Genomic DNA, 17794 nt, shown 5'->3' with positions numbered 1-17794 from the left:
TGCTATGACAGCAAGTCCAGGATGAGCGTCGAAGAACCAAACAATCCAAGATCATGCCAAATCGTCAACAATCAAATCCAGCTAACTGAGTTAGCGACGTACGAAGAACAGTCCCCTGATCCTCATGTGCTCAGGTCCCTTTTTATTGTGCCTCTTTCCCCTCATGTCTTCGCTGGCTCGTTTTGTGTATGTACTTTGTTTTTTTCTGGTTTGTGCTCTTGAAATTATCCTAATATCAGATTATCCTTGTTACTATTTTGTTTTGCTTAGCTTTAGCTCTTGTGCTTTATAATCTAGTTTGAGTTCTCTTTTGTTTTAGAATTGTATTTTTAGTTATTTTCTTCAGTTCTTATTTTCCCTGTCAATGGAAGTCTTGCTTCTCTTTAGCAACTCCAGTTTTTTTATCTTAGATCTTAGTTTTTTACTTTTTTCATTAGTTTACTTTTTTTATTTTTCCTGCCCTGTATCCTGAGTTCCCTGGCCACTGACTCCTAACTGCCTGGCAGCCTGACTGGTGCAGCTATATAACCCCTGTTTCAAGCCTCTGGTTCTGTGAGCCTCTACCTGGTGGCAAGACTGGTGCAACATCTGAGATCTACATCGAGCTACGAGTTCCTTGTCTTCCTGTCTGTCCTTCGCTTTGGAGCTGCCTCTATTGCACTCAAGTCATCACCATCTTACTAACATCTCAGTGGTCACCCATCCTGCCTGTCGTCGTGTCGTCTGCCCTGCCCTACTATACTGTTTGAACTGTGGTTCACGCTTCACTCTATCTGTTATCTCAAGTCTTCAGTCTTGTTAATAAAAACCCTTGTCTGCTCATTTGTGTCTGGGTCCTATTTCTTGCAGAACTGTGACACTACAGTACATATTTATCCACTTGTTTTTTTGTCACACTAGATTTTGACATGATTGATGTAAAACCAGATATCACCACATTATAAGTCGAACTGTCAATGCTGCTGAGAAAATGAGTGTCCTGTTGAAAATGATTCAAATAACCACTGGTTTGATCTGCATCTGTCTTATCTGACTGACACCAATCAGCACAAATAGCAAGATGGTCACAAACATATTGTTCCAAGTCAAGAACATTTCACAACATCTTCAGCTCACTGTTAAGCCTGGGTTTCCCCATGCTGCCTTGCACGCAGCACGATTTTATTCACGCTGCTAGGCAGCCTGGATACCATGGACCAGATTTTCCCCTCAAAAAGGGAACCAATCACAGAATGGGGAGGGAGCAGCAAGACGATGACGACGTCTATGCGACACACCGAAGCAGTTTGTTTATATCTATGGATCCAACATGGCATCAGACGCGAAGTTACCTTTCGATGCAGCCTAGATAGTGTTCCAAGTAGTTTAGAACGCAAGTTTATTTCGTCTTCTTCCTCGTCGAATTTCTGCCGCTCTACATGCGTCATCTGGTATAATTGAAACGATTGGCTATGAGCTACGTACAGGCGCATTTGATAGACATTCGTAGCGCCCAATAAACGGCTCTGGGCATTCGTAAACCACGCCTCAAATACGAGAAAATGAACATATGGTTACCAGACCACGTCTCAATGAGAAAGAGGTCTGACGTTAGCCAGGCTAGCTCACTGTCAGACGCACATTACTGAAATTCACACCTGCCTAATGACGCCTGTTGTCCCGTGACAACATCCATATCTCTCTAAGTTTACTTAATTAAAAGGAGCTAAAGCAAAACATTTCTTTAATTTACTTAATTGTCATCTGCACTTTATTTATTACGTCAAATTAAATTACATTTGTAAAATGTTAAGTTAACAATCCATTTGTGTTGGGAATTAATCATTTTAGTTGCATTGACTGAAACTAAGCAGTTAATTCCTAGTTCCTAGCATGCTTTGCATAGGGCTGGATCAGGGGAGTAAATGTTGCAATGTTGCTATTTATTGTGTTTTTTAGTAAAGTGAAAGATGTTTAATGTTCAGTTATGTCTGACATTTAACAGAGTTTCTGTTATGTTGATTTGCAGAGTGAAATATGTTCAGGGAACAGTCACAGAATATGTCAAATGAAATTGGTTTGATCTTATTGAATGAACATAAATTTTACCCATCTGTACAATTAACCTAGTTTAAGTTATTAAATCTATTCAACTGTGTGGAAATGTGTGGCATTTTTTAGGTTAGAACAAACAAGTTATTTTGAGTGAACTCAATCAATTGTGGAGTGATCTTTGGTCCCTTCTGGAGGTCTGATTTGCACGACTAGAGAAAGAGAGAGAGAGAGAGAGAGAGAGAGAGAGAGAGAGAGAGAGAGAGAGAGAGAGAGAGAGAGAGAGAGAGAGAGAGAGAGAGAGAGAGAGAGAGAGAGAGAGAGAGAGAGAGAGAGAGAGAGAGAGAGAGAGAGAGAGAGAGAGAGAGAGAGAGAGAGAGAGAGAGAGACTTTTTTTTTTTACTTTTACAACCTCTTTATTCTACATAAAAAATGTAGATATACATTATTCCTTCACATTCACATTAAACACACATTTTCTAATAAATAAATAAACATATATAAACCATGTTCTTAACACATTCAATTATAAATCACCCATTAAAAAAAATTCATTACCAATTAAAACCCAACCCCCCATACTCATTCACTGAAACCAGTGCTTCCTTAACACACCATCTCCATTTAAAGAAAATAACATTATTAACATGCTTGTAATATGTATATTCTTAACCACTCGTGCTTCCACTAAGGATCTGAACAATGCCACCATACAAATGTCTCTTCCTGCATTATTTTCCTGATGAGATTTCAGAATTGCTAATTTAGCCTGACCAATGACAAAATTAGCAAGTACACATTGTTCTCGTAAAGATTTCTTATAATAACAGCCCAATATAAATAAGCTATTGGTATACAGAAACCCTAATTTTGTTATTATTTTTCTCAACAGTTCAAAAATAGGAACAAGTCTAGGGCAGTCACAAAACATATGAAAAATAGTATCAAGCGCATCACAAAATGGGCAATTCGATGAAACATTTTCATTCATCCTGGCAACAAATTGATTTGTAGCTAAGATACAATGGATCAGTCTCCAATTAAGATCACCACATCTCTTAGAAAGTGGAGGTTTATACAAAAGTCTCCAAGATGGAAAAGTATCTTCAGATATAGAGAGTTGAGCTCTCCATTTAGTATCAACTTTTCCTTTCAATTGACCCAAATGTAAAGTTTTAACACATATGTGATACAATATTTTTTTCCCTATACCAACAAAAAACATTTTTCCATAACCTTTCAATAAGGAAACCGAACCAGAGTCATCAATGCCACATTCTTTAGGAAACACCTTTAACTGAGGAAAGTTCAGCCATACTACACCATCTTCCAAAACATGATTAACAAAATGATCAAGTGATAAAGGAATGGAGGATTTAAAACCCCTAACAAACCCTTCTATAATTCTAAGAGAATTCAAGCCAACTTGATCAGCAAGTGACTGCGAAGTTCTCCATTGTCCTCTTCTTAAATCAATCAAATCAATAACTTTAGTGACACCAGTATTCAAAAATCTATTGATTAAAGATTGAGATATATTTGATGGAAGCTCAATAAGAGGATTAAAAGAAATAGGTTCCTCCACACCATAATGCTCCTCAACAGTTCTTGATATTTCAAACAAGTCCCATGATTTGAGCACTGAGACATAAAACCCAAAAGACAGATCAGAAAACTTTTTGACAAAAGTTTTCTTCATTAGGAATAATTGTTTGTCAATACCTATTCCACCTATCTCTTTAAGTATAGATCTCCCGAAACACATCCAAGGCACATCATTTGAACTATACAATAGTTTCTGTAATGTTTGCATCCTCATTGCCAAGATCTTTGACTCCAGATGTATAAGCCCTTGACCTCCCTCTGCCACTGGAAGGTAAAGGACTCCTGGAGGAAGCCAATGACATCCATCCCAGAAAAAATTAACCAATGCTTTTTGAACACATTTAAGCAAATCTTTTGGAGGGTCTAGAACAGTAAACTTATGCCACAACATTGAGGCTATAAGGTTATTAATGACCAAGCATCTTCCTCTAAAAGAAAGTTGCGAAAGTAGCCATCTCCATCTCTGAAGTCTACCATTAACACGATCAATTAATCCCTCCCAATTCTTCTTTACATATTGTTCATTCCCAAAATAAACTCCAAGCATTTTGAATCCATCCCTGCCCCATTTACACTGTTTTGGCAATTTTGGAGGTACAAAAATTTGCCAATCACCCAGCAAAAAAGATGTACATTTTTCCCAGTTAATGCAAGCAGATGATGCTTTTTGAAAATTATTTAAACAAGAAATGAACCTGGTAATATCCTCAGAATGTTTTATAACTATCGTTACATCATCCGCATAAGCAGTGAGTTTAATGGGAGCAATTTCAGGGGAATCAGGAAGAGAAACACCACATAACTGTTTCCTCAGCATAACTAAAAGTGGTTCTATAGACATCGCATACAGAAGGCCTGATAGAGGACAGCCTTGCCTTATGCCTCTGGTCACTGAAAAAGATCTAGTCACAGATCCATTAATCTTAAGCATACTATAAATATCACTATACAGCAGCTTAACCCCCTGAGGTCGGCTATCGCGCCGGCGCGATAGGCACGTTTTTTTCCCTATCAGTGAAAAAAAATAATAAAATAAAAAATTACTTTTTATCTTATATGCTTGTGTTATACATCAATCGATCCTGTTAAGTGTGTATTATTTTTGTGTATACTCACTAGGGCTGTCACGATGTTAGATTTTTCACACCACGGTTATTGTGGCCAAAAGAATTCACGATATCGATATATCGCGATATCTATAGAATATATGGGGGGGGGGGGGGGTAGTTATCAGTCAAATTAATTTTTACTTTGTTTATATAGTTTTTCTTTTTTACACAACAAACATAAGGATACTGATAAACACAAGGCACATGCATTTTTATTTCTTGCGTACTCAATCTATGGCAAATTTTTGTGAAGGAAGACAAGCATGTGAAGTTTATCTGGTTTCAAACTGAAGCCAAACACTGTCTGAAGGTTTCCTGAAGAACTGAAAAGCTCTTAAACCTGTTGTTGCACTGGCGCCAATAAAGTCATGCAGATAGCAGATTTGAATAAAAAAAAATCAAGTGCAAATACAAATACAAAAATAAGATGAGTAAAGAAAACGGGGATCTTAATTTTAATAAATCACCCTTTATTAAATATATGAACACAGAAACCCCCTGTTAACAGTTAATGTCACGTTTCCCATTCCATGATGACTAGTAAAATAATAGCCGCGTCGTGTCCATGACAACTCGAGGTATCGCACGCCGGACACGCACTTTCTCAGTTTATGGCCAGCAATATCATTATGTTTAAGGACATTATGGAATTGAGATGTCTGTACTATGTTATGATTATACTGTACAATTAAATACAATAGTTGCTGAGTCTGTGATCTGAACACTTTTTTCTGCGCTCTGTGTCGCGGCAGGATTTTGAACACGGTCCTGAGCCGTTGCTGGGCGCCGCGGACAGACGCCGAATAGAACCGCGCTGTGCTTCTCGTCCGGTGTGTGTACACTCATACAGAATGTGTTCGAATTTTAAAGACGTGGCGCTGTGCTTCTCGTCCGGTGTGCGACCACCTCTAAGGTGCTGTTTTCTTTGAAGCCGAAGAACTCTGTTGTTAATACTGGCGAGCTCAGCTTACTTTTTTCGGATGTGGACAGAGTGTTTCACTCTAGCTGCGCGGGCGCGGACGAGCGCTGCGTCTAGAAAACGCCCATATCACCAATACCGGTATATTGTATTGCTCTAAATTAACACGATGTCGATATTTCATGCTTTGAATATCACGATTATCGTCAATACCGGTATATTGCGACACCCCTAATACTCACAATAAAAACAAAGTGTTGTGCTTTTCGCCAAATAAAGAAAAATAAACACGAAGCGAGTTCTGCCTTCTCTCTCTCCGTGTAGTCCATTCTGAAACGCGTCCGAAAATGAACCATAACTCAGCGAATACTTCTCACACAGACACGTGAGATATGTCTTTATGAAGCTTGAAATCTCTTCTTGTAAATGAAGTAATTTATATAAAAAACAAATGTTTTCAACTCATGTAATCTGTCTGAAAGCAAGGAGAGGTACCGTTTTCCCTTCTGCCTCATTATCTTTATAATCAGCTGCTGCCGCCCCGCCCCCGGCGCGATTCACATGTAAATAGTTTACCTGATCTAGTATGCATCGCATACGCCCCCCCATCAATGCCATAAAAACACAGTTTCTTCATGAGACTTACTGATAGTTCATCGCGTTTTGAGTATGGCTCGTTTCTCCGGTGAAGACGCCCTTCAGATGATTCTGGACAGCGAGGAAGAATGCACGATACCGGGTTGTTTCCTCAGAGGAAGATTATAACAGACGACGAACGGCAGCATTTTGAAGAGCGAATTCCGCCGAGGACACAATTTCGGAGTAAGTTTTACTTAAAAGTCTTTTGTCTTTTATTTTTCGTGTTCGCATTTATGAGGAAAAAAACAATATTACGTGACAGTTCTCCATGATGGACGCGAGCGCTCTAAGCACTAAAAGACTTTCAAACATTCACAGAGACCTCAAAACAGAAAGTACAAATCCTTTCTTTAAAACGAATTTCGTTTTGTATCAATTGTATCTTAATTTTAATAATTTTTTCATTAACAAATTTCCTGGATTTAAAGTAAATATAGGCAATCACAACATAAGGTCTGAACTGGAGATCATCATGAACCCGTAGCCTACTCGCCTCACATGTCTAAAAAAATATATTTACAGAAAGCTGGTTCTAAACAAAACCATCCAAAACAAAATATGTAGCCTAATAAATGTGCATTTCTCCGGTGCGTTCACTGCGAAGATCGCGAGTCAAAAGCCTATCATCAACTTCATCTTTGCCAGAAGTTAAATTTATATCGAGTTTGTGAATGAATGATGTTGTTTTAGCAAACTGTATTGCTAGACTGAGATGAGTAAAAATCGACTGAAATATGTTGAAATAAAATGTAGGCTATTTGTATAAGCAACGTATTAAACGGCAAATTAACAATATGCACTAATATTTCATGAAAACAACGTTACAGTCAGGCGAAATATGAAAGACAACATTTTGTTTAGTAGATTTGGGTACAGTTTTTACTGTAGAATATACTGCCTCGTCAAATAAGCTTTTGTTTAGCAATTTCTATATATAAAATAGCCTACTATTTTTGTCAAAAATAAAGTCATCAACTAAGATGTTAGCCATTCCAATGTTGGCTATATTCAAAGTAATGAATACATAGATAAAATGTAGGCCTATAATCTTTTTTTTTTACAAAGAAAGAGTACACTTGAAATATTGTTGAAATTGTAATTATTGTTGTAATTGTAACCTTTTTAATAAAATAGCAAAACATATTTACAAGATAGATGTAAGCAAAATCTTAAATGGTCAATATAAGTCTTCTTCTAAATATATCTTTTGTCCTTGCATTGTGGCTCAGTCAGTTTCACACCTGAATGAATGGCTCATTATGCAGAGTCATTATGCAGAGTGGGTGGGACAATGTAATCTAAGGTGAAAACCACTCCTCGTTCACGCCCCCCTCGCATATTGGCTTTCCAAGCAAAACCTGTTTTACATCAATTTAAATCAATGTATGGTTTTATGTGAACGATAAAGCAAGACTATTTTCACATAATTTTGAAGAAAAAACTATAGGCGACCACATCCATTAGTCAAAAGTCTTATTGCCACATATTTAGTATGTGTTTTATGGCCTTATTTCTGCAACTTTCATTTTATTTTTTTCCAATAAGCACGCATAAACATTATTCTCTTAAAAATTCAAACATATACATGCATGTTGATCAGATATTTTGGTAGCCCTGTTTGTGCTATATAGAGTGAATTTACACCTTTGCCATTAACATGTTTATAAATAACTGAAAAAAGCACAAATGTCAGAGCATGTTAATACAAGATACAAAGTATGGACCAAATCCAAAAGCTTCCAGAGTCTTAAACATGTAGTGGTGGTCTACTCGGTCAAAGGCCTTCTCCTGGTCCAAAGAAAGTAAGCCAATGTCCAACTTGTATCTTTTTGCAACAGTAATGATGTCTCTCACCAAGAATAAATTGTCAAAAATTGTCCGCTTAGGGATGCAAAAAGTTTGATCCACGTGGATTATGGTTGCCATATGTTGTTTGAGTCTGTTAGTCAATGTTTTTGACAAGATTTTAAAATCAACACATAACAGTGAAACTGGTCTCCAGTTTTTTAGGCATCCAAGATCTCCTTTTTTGGGGATCAATGTCAACATTGCTCTCCGGCAACTTAAAGGCAAAGTCCCTCCATTAATGCATCCTAAAAGGACATCATACAAATCTTGGCCCATTAGTTTCCAAAAAGATTTGTAAAATTCCACTGTAAGGCCATCTATCCCAGGTGACTTCCCGAGGCTCAACTCCTGAACAGCCTGTGAAACCTCAGAAAAGGTCAAAGGATTGTCAAGCTGTAACCTTTCATCCTCTGAAATATTTGGCAAATCCTGTACACAAATCCTCACACTGGTCAGAACAATACAAGTCCTCATAAAAAGAAATTGCATGAGACTGAATCTCTTGTTGATTAGTTGTCACTCATCCATTTGGAAGTTTCAATTGATGAAATTGTTTTCGCTCCCTTGGCTTTTTTTCAAGTCCAAAAAAAAAAAAGAGGTGGGACTGTCCATTTCATTAAGTTGGGAAAATCTAGTTCTTAAAAAAGCAAATTTTCCTCTTTCCTCCAACAGATTTTTCAACAGAAGCTTATTCTCTGTGATGTAATCAACAGAAGTTAGGTCATCACGAACATTCCTGACGCTTTGTTCAAGGATGCTTTGTTCTAAAATCTTCATTTCTTCTTTTAGGCTTCCGATACTTTGTGCAGTATATTGTTGGCAAAATATCTTTATATGGACTTTACCAATATCCCACCATTGACTTAGTGACTGAAATCTATTTCTCTCTTCTCTCCAAGATTCCCAGAAAATATTGAAAGATTGAAGAAAATTGTGATCTTGTAAAGTCTATTATTGAAACGCCACTGTGATTTATAGATTTTAGAAGATATAACCGAGACAGACATTGAAAAATAATGGTGATCAGAGAGAAAGGAGGGAGAAATACAACTATTAAAACAAATATCTCTGTGTCTTTTTCTAACATAGAACCGATCCAATCTGGCTCCAGACAATCTATTTGAATTTCTCTTTAACCAAGTATATTGTCTCATCCCAGGAAAAGCCTCTCTCCATAAATCTACAAAGTCATGGAAATCAATCAGATTTTTCAAAATTCCAGCAGATAATGGATGGGGTTCATCATGATTCCGATCTAAAGATGGATTTATTGTACAATTAAAATCCCCCCCCCCCCATTACAACCACATTATCTTGAGAACACTGTAACAAAGCATCAGAAAGTTTTCCAAAGAAAAGTACACGCTCCTGACCAACACTTGGTGCATAAACATTAAAGAAGGTATAATCAATTTCACCAAGAGTAATATCTACTCGCAAAATTCTACCAGGCATAATTTCAAGCATTACTGGTTGATTACCAATACGAGACGAAAAGAGCATGGCAACACCTGCACTTAAATTTGTTCCATGACTCAATAAATTGTTTCCCTTCCAATCTCTAACCCAGTGTGCCTGATTTTGTAAATCTGTATGGGTTTCTTGAAGCAAGATTATATCTGCTTTTTTAAAGATTAAATAATCAAATAAAGCAGCTCTCTTAGTTGTGCCCCGGCAACCATTAACATTAAAGGACCCGATGTTTAAGAATGTCATGTGGTAAATAAAAAAGGGGCACAAAAAAAACCCCAGAAAAATAAATGCATGGAAAATCATGGCTATATTATTTCTTATGACAGACTTTCAATTTCTGCTTAACAGCACTGATGTGTTTCTTAAGTCTGTAACGTTTGGGCTGGTCAATTTCATCAAGTGTAGCTTTTCTCATAGCCATAGAAACAGATTCAACAAAAAGTTGTAAATCAGGAAAATAAATCTCAAGCTTAGGTTTTCGCTGATTAAATGTAGCATCAAGGAAATTATTAATCTGCTGAACAGAATAAAGAGACTTCAGTTTAAAACTGGAGGCTTTCCCTTCAGAATTTCCTTGAGAATTTAATTCAGTCACACCCGTTTCATCTGATGTATCACTGTCAGCACTATCATAGTCAATCAACTGAGATTCAACTTGTTCTAGCTCTAGTGGTGAGTCTGTTATATTCTGTGACAAATTTTCAACCAGCATTTGAGTCTCCCCCGCAAACTTAATCTGTGCATCAGAATCATCCACTTCATTTTTTTCCGCAGCAACTACTACAGAGTCATTTCCACCTCCATCATTCAAAAGTGCATCTGAATCAATAGAATGTTCATTTGCACTCACATTGCTTGGTGATTCAAGTACAATTTGATGTGCTCTATCACCAGACAGAGTCATCGTCCCAACTTGTTCTTCATTTTTCTCACCCGCACTATGGTTTTCTGTAGCTGGAATTACTTGCTGTACATTTGCAGGTTCATCCTCATTTTCCACAACACTCACAGCCTCAACATTTAATGGGCACGTCTGCTTTATATGTCCATATCGGCCACAATTAAAACATTTCATCGACTCTGTGCTAATAAATATTGTGTAATCCTTGCCTTGTAAAGTCATCTTTGCAGAGACATTTAAAGATTGACAATCTGCATTCAACACCATGTGTGTTTGGCGCCTAAAAGACATTATATGCTTCAACTCAGGGTTTTTTAGGCCAAGAGGAATCATCTTTAAAGGCCCCACTAATTTGCCGTAGCGAACAAGTAAGCGCTCTAATGAGTCATTAGGAATGAACGGGGGTACGTTAGATAACATCACTTTTTTTGCCAGATTAGATAGCGGTAAAACTGACAAAAAAACATCTCTTACAGACAAACCACGCTCAACCAAAACGTCTACCATAGACTCCTCTTTAAGAAAGACAACAATGGCTTTATTCATTCTAGATGCCGATAAGATATTACGAGCACCTAACTCATCTCCAATAGCATTTAAAACATCTTCGACTTTGATTGATTCGTCCGGCATGCATTTACATCCATGCCGTGCGGTTAAAAACGAAAGACCATCAGAATGCGTCCCCATTTCAGCAGCACTTGACACAAAAAGTTTAAATTACACCCTAAAAACAATAACAGATCCACAAGAAAAAGAAGGAGATGTAAGAAAAAACTTACAGAAAGAAGCACCGTCAGCACTCACTCAGACGCTCACACACCTCTCGCAGTCACTCATCCACGCATGCGCAAACGGAAACGAGAGAGAGAGAGAGAGAGAGAGAGAGAGAGAGAGAGAGAGAGAGAGAGAGACCATATTTCCACGGACCATATTTCGGCGAACCTTTGAATATCATTAATCAATTTAAAATATGTTTATTCAATTTTAATTCTAGCAGTCACCATGCCTTTAAAAGCATTTTCTGCATCTACAGTACCTATACCCAATAACTTATTTTTTCGAGTCTTCCGAATTGCCATTTTGGCCATACCCAACAAAAGATTTAATAAGCATATTCTTCTTCTCTCATGAGATGTATATTTAGGACCACTTATAAAATACTGATTGGAAAAATTAGTGATGGGGACGAGACCGCCTATGCCGAGTCCGAGTCAAGACCGAGTCTTTGAAGGGTCGAGTCCGAGTCGAGACCGAGTCCGTTGGTTTTCAAATTCAGTCGAGTCCGAGTCAAGACCGAGTCTTTGAAGGGTCGAGTCCGAGTCGAGACCGAGTCCGTTGGTTAACATGGGAGGATTTGAACTTGAAACACGGAGTGTACTGACGCCGTGGTTAAAACAACATTGCTTCTTATGTTTGTTCATGTTTATTTGAGGCTATAAATTAACTAGAAGGAAGAGATGATCGGTTCACGAGCAGCTTTAACTCATGCTCTACAGCGATCTGTCACTACACATTTAAGAGCCACAAAACGGTATTTATTGTTTAAATTTCTTTTAAAAAATGACCAAATTTGAAAGGCGCGACTTTGTTTAATATGTTTAATATCAAAAGTAACCGAAAAGTAACCTGGTCTGTCCTGTCTGTCAGCTTGTTGTCAGTCTCCTCTCTGCTCCGCGATGTATTTTTCACTGCGTGAGAACATGGTGTGGCGTGAGAACGGTGTAGCTTGTCGGACATAGCGACAGTAACTAAGGGGGGCGGGTCTTTGCGAACAGTCAATTAAAATTTTCTAGTGGTATGTATTCTAGTGGACTAGTGATGGGACGAGACCGCCTATGCCGAGTCCGAGTCAAGACCGAGTCTTTGAAGGGTCGAGTACGAGTCAAGACCGAGTCTTTGTAAGAACAAGTCCGAGTCGAGTCCGAGAAATCAGAAATCGGTCTCGAGACCGGACTCGAGTACTACATCACTAGGAAAAATCTTTACCAAAACCTTCAAACAAACTTTTTAAAATAATAAAAAGACTGCTTAACCTCACACAATTAATAAACAAGTGTTCAACTGTCTCTTCAGTTCCACAAAAAGGACATTCCCTCCCCACTGCTGGATTCAGGTGTGCCACGTGTCTGTTTGTAGCTATAGCACCATGAATAAGTCTCCACTGTAGGTCTGCTGTACGTTTCTCACTGGGAGGTTTGTACAGAGACCTCCAGGATCCTTTAAAGTCTGGTCCAAACACTTCTGTCCACCTCCCTGCTCGTACTCGTTTTAAAACAGTCTGATGGGCAACTTTAACGCAAGTAAAGTAGATTGCTTTTTTAGTTGTTTCACGAAACTGTCCCATCTCCGGGGTCTTAAAAGTTAATATTGTGTCAGCATCTTCATCATTTTCTTTTGCAGCTGCAGATACACTGATAGATGGAAACTGATAGTTTCTCCTCCACTCTTGAGCTGGTTGAGTTTCCAGTGCCTCCCTGCAGGTTCCAGGCAATGCTCTCTGCACCTCGTCCAACACCTTCTGCAGAAGACGGAGAGATCGAATACCCGTCTCATGCTGTAATGCTGCAGCCGTCTTCCATCCGTTGAGGTCTCTCAGGTCCCCTATCCTCTTGAGTCCATCTCCCGCCAGGCAGTTCATCAAACTTCCCGATGACAGAGTTCTCGTTTGTATTAGTGGGTTGTAAAACAATGGCTCTCCCATTATCCACTCCTTTGGTTCTGAAAGATCTCTGTTGATATTAAAGTTATCAAGCCAGGCTCTCAGCATTGACTGATAAAATATGGTTAAATTACTCAAGTCCAGCTCTTTAAGGCTCAGTAAAAACAATTGCTTCTCGTAACCGAGACCAGATGCTGTCCTTAAAATAGCACAAGCAACACGAATCCATCCCAGATCTTCTTCATATAATAATCTTTGAGCTGTTTGCAGTCTAAAAGTCATAATCCTGCTTCTGATGTCTATCAGAGCTTGTCCTCCTTCTTGTAAAGGCAGATATAATGCGGATCCAGGAATCCAGTGTTGCCCCGACCAAAAAAATCCACAAATTTCTTCTGTATAACTTTTATCAGTTCATTTGGAGGATCCAGCACATTGAGTCTATGCCATAGCATGGAGGCGGCCAGGTTATTTGTAACCAAGACTCTACCCCTGTAGGATAGTTCAGGTAATAGCCAATTCCATTTAGACAACTTGGCAGACACCTTCTCCAGCATACCCTCCCAGTTTTTTTGTCTATAATTTACCTTACCCAGAAATACTCCAAGAATTTTAATTCCCTCCGTATTCCACTGTAACCCCCCTGGAAGCTTAGGTGGCCCACCATTTTTCCAGGGACCCACAACAAAACCCTCACTCTTTGCCCAATTTACTCTTGATGAGGAGGCTCTCTCATATAAAGCTAAACTTTTAGACAGTATCTGAATATCCCCAAGTCCAGTAATAAACACTGTGACATCATCAGCGTAAGCTGAAACAGAAACACTTGAACCATTAAAATCCCCAGGTATATGAAAACCTTTCAAATTATTTCTCAGTTTAATAAGCAAGGGCTCAATAACTAAACTGTAGAGTTGTCCAGAAATTGGACAACCCTGCCTAATTCCCCTCTTCACAGGTATTGGACAACTCAGTCCCCCTCCAACCTTAAGCATCACTGAGGCCCCTCTATACAGTAATTTGATCCAAGAAATGAAAGTCTCCCCGAACCCAAATGCCTTCAAAACATTTAAAAGGTATTCATGACCCACACGATCAAACGCTTTTTCTTGGTCAATCATTCATAGAAAGGTCCATAACATCTCTTATTAGAAATAAATTATCCATTATTGTACGTCCTGGAACACAGTATGTTTGCTCATTCCTCACAATAATGCTCAAAAACTTCTTTAATCTATTTGCTAAACATTTAGACAATATTTTGTAGTCTTGGCACATTAAAGAGACAGGACGCCAGTTTTTCAACAACCCTAAATCACCAGTCTTAGGTAGAAGTGATAGTACTGCTCTTTGACAACTGCTGGGTAACGTACCTTTTTGAAAACATTCACAGATTACATTATAAAAGTCCTCTCCTAAAATGTCCCAAAATTATTTATAAAATTCAGCAGGCAGACCATCTACTCCCGGGGAACGCCCTGTGGACAATTGCTTTACGGCCTCTGAAAGTTCCTCATATGAAATTAATTTATCCAGGGTTTTTCTGTCCTCAGGTTTCAAAATAGGCAGTCCTTTTAATAACTGATCCATACTCTCAGGATCACAGTCTTTTGACCCATAAAGTTCAGCATAAAAGTCCACTGCGATTTTCCTCATTTCGATAGGATTTGAAGTTAATGTGCCATTGTCCTTCCGAAGATAAAGCATATTTTTTTGTTTTACTACTTTACGTTCCAAGTTAAAAAAAAAACTTTGTTGGAGCGTCCATTTCCTTGATAGAAGATATCCTTGCTCTGATTAAGGCACCTTTTGCTCTTTCCTCTAACAGTGTTTTCAACTCCAATCTCTTTTTCTTTAAATCCTTAGTCATACCCGAAACATTCAAATCAATTACATTTTCTATTTCATTAATATCTTTCTCCAAACTTTCAATATTTCTCTTTACAATCACAGTATTATTATAAGAAAACTGCTGACAAAAAATCTTGATTTGGACTTTTCCTACCTCCCACCACTGAATTACATTTTCAAAATGTTCTTTTTCTACTTTCCAACTCTCCCAGAAACATTTAAATTTTTCACAAAATAACTTATCCTGCACCAGTTTGACATTAAAATGCCAATAAGATTTTGAATGTGACATGCTTTTAGTATTAAAATCAATAGTCACTATATGATGATCAGAAAACCCACAAGGAGATATCCCAACATTCATGACTCTATTATTGTTTGATTTATTAACATATATTCTATCCAGTCGTGCTCCCTTCACAATAGAATCCAAAATTTTAACCCATGTGTATTGTTTTGTTAACTGATTCTTATTCCTCCACACATCATCCAGTTCTAGTTCTTGAGTTATCCTGAGGAGCATATTACTAGACTGTAAGTGAGGTTCTTGCCCATTCCAATCCAATACAAAATCAGTAGTACAATTCCAATCTCCTCCCATTATTACACACATTTTTCCATCATCATATTTTCTTATTGCAATGCTTAACTTTTCAAATAGTTCTAATCTTTGTGGACCTAAATTTGGAGCATATACATTAATAAAAAGAAACTTGAACTCTTTAATTTCCACTATTGCTATTAAAACTCTACCTTTTTCTAATTCAATAGTGGATAGGATCTTTAGATCCAAATGTTTGGAAAAGATAATCGCTACTCCTGCGCTTAAATTTGTTCCATGACTCAGAATACATTCACCTTCCCACCATCTATACAATTCAATTTCGTTTTGATTATCTGAATGTGTTTCCTGTAAAAACATAACATTGATGTCTTTCAGATGAACATATTCTGATATCACTGCTCTCTTATTCCTATCTCTCCCTCCATTAATGTTTAAAGATCCTATTCTCAAAATATCCATAAAGAGATATAAAGAGAGGAAAAAAAGAGGCAGGAAAAACAGAAAGCACTGCAAAGACACCCTTGATGTGTATCTCATTTCGCAAAATCAATTTGATTTACTTTTAACTGGGGTTTTCCCCTTTCTAATTTTAGTGAGAAACTTTTTCAAGCGGTTTCGCGTGTTCAGTTTTTCTTCTCCTACCCTCTTTTGCCAATAAAGAACTGAAAATTCAAATTTCTTTACATCTGGAAAGAAATTCTTCACATCAGCAACCTTTCCAAAAGTCTCATCCAAAAACGAATTTATCTCATCCAACGAGTAAATCTGATCACAACCTATCTGAGAAATATCCGACAGATCCGAAGTATCAGATAGAACACCATCCTCCTCATCATCAGCCTCATTTATTTCTTCTTCACCTAATTTTTTTTTTTCTTTAGGCTCACATGAATTGACCTCTCTGACACTTCTTTCATCCTCATTTCTTCCAGACCTGGTCACCACACAATCTCTGCTCATCCGACCCTCAATCCTCGAATCAACATTTGTTTCAGACATCTGTACTTCAACATCACCGTCATCCATTTGTTCATTCTCAACAGACGACTCTTCGTCCTTCCTCACACTCTCAGAGACCTCCTCGTCATTTATTACTCTTTCAGTAGGAACTTCCTCATATTCCTTACATTCTCAGCATTCACCACAACAACCTGATCATCATGTGGATCTATTTGCACGGCAGTTTCACTTCCACTCGGGCCTGCCTCGGTTTTATTAGGACATGATAACCTTACGTGCCCGAAACCACCGCATTCAAAACATCGCATCTCACCTGCACTCGCATATAACATGTACGATTTGCCTTCATACATGCACCGAAACGACACATTAAGATTCTGCGAGTTCAAAAACATGAATACATGCCGCCTAAACGACATCACATGTTTCAAAGCTGCATTTTTGCAGCCAAGTGGAACCATTTTGATTCCACTAGCAAGTTTACCAAAACGCGAAAGCTCGCGCTCAATATCAGCATTAGGAATGAACGGCGGAACATTGGAAATGGTTACTTTACTTGTTGGTGTTGCTAACGGTTGAACATGAATAAAAGCACCACTTACCGAAATCCCGCTTTCAATCAAAACAGTCACTAGTCGTTCATCCTTGAGAAAAACCACCACCGCTTTGTTCATTCGGGACGCAGAAACAATGTTGTCGTGACCGACGCGTTCAGCTACATCCAACAACACGTCTTCCACAGATTCGCTGGCGTTCGTGACACACCTGATACCGTGACGGAGTGACAGAGACGACGCCTGCACACTCCCGTGCGATGCCATCTCCGTCCCCGACACGATCAATACTTGACTATTACACATAGACAAATCCAGGAAGGTTACAGACTAAAACCAAACTAGTTCTGCGAAATTGCACACATAGAAATCCTCCCAATAGGCTCCCAAAACAATAGTTAAGAAACCGTGTTCAAATTTCCCTCTCACCGTGATCACCCTCCCACACACTTCCACTTCCCAGCATGCACTGAGAGAGAGAGAGAGAGAGAGAGAGAGAGAGAGAGAGAGAGAGAGAGAGAGAGAGAGAGAGAGAGAGAGAGAGAGAGAGAGATTGGATTCATCACCCCTATTTTCAAAAATGGCGACAGATTGGACCCTAACAACTACAGAGGCATTAGTGTGAACAGTAGTCTGGGGAAGGTTTTCTGCAGTATTATTAACGCCAGAATACTGTCCTT

At 38.4% G+C, this 17794-nt stretch overlaps 1 protein-coding gene and 1 long non-coding RNA gene across 2 annotated transcripts in view; both read right to left on the bottom strand.

Annotated features, from left to right (window-relative positions):
- Nucleotides 1-17794, bottom strand: part of cdkal1 (CDK5 regulatory subunit associated protein 1-like 1) — a 603253-nt gene that overhangs the window by 72859 nt on the left and 512600 nt on the right. The gene's annotated exons all lie outside the window — the stretch shown is intronic.
- Nucleotides 2351-9407, bottom strand: LOC307172766. The gene is made up of 3 exons (XR_013823767.1): nucleotides 8010-9407; nucleotides 4235-4600; nucleotides 2351-3815 (listed from the first exon to the last, which is right to left on the bottom strand). It is a non-coding gene; the product is annotated as an uncharacterized lncRNA (long non-coding RNA).

Source organism: Squalius cephalus (genome assembly GCF_949319135.1).
Source record: "Squalius cephalus genome assembly, chromosome: 15".
Taxonomy (NCBI): domain Eukaryota; kingdom Metazoa; phylum Chordata; class Actinopteri; order Cypriniformes; family Leuciscidae; genus Squalius; species Squalius cephalus.
This window is presented reverse-complemented; position numbering and strand designations above follow the sequence as displayed.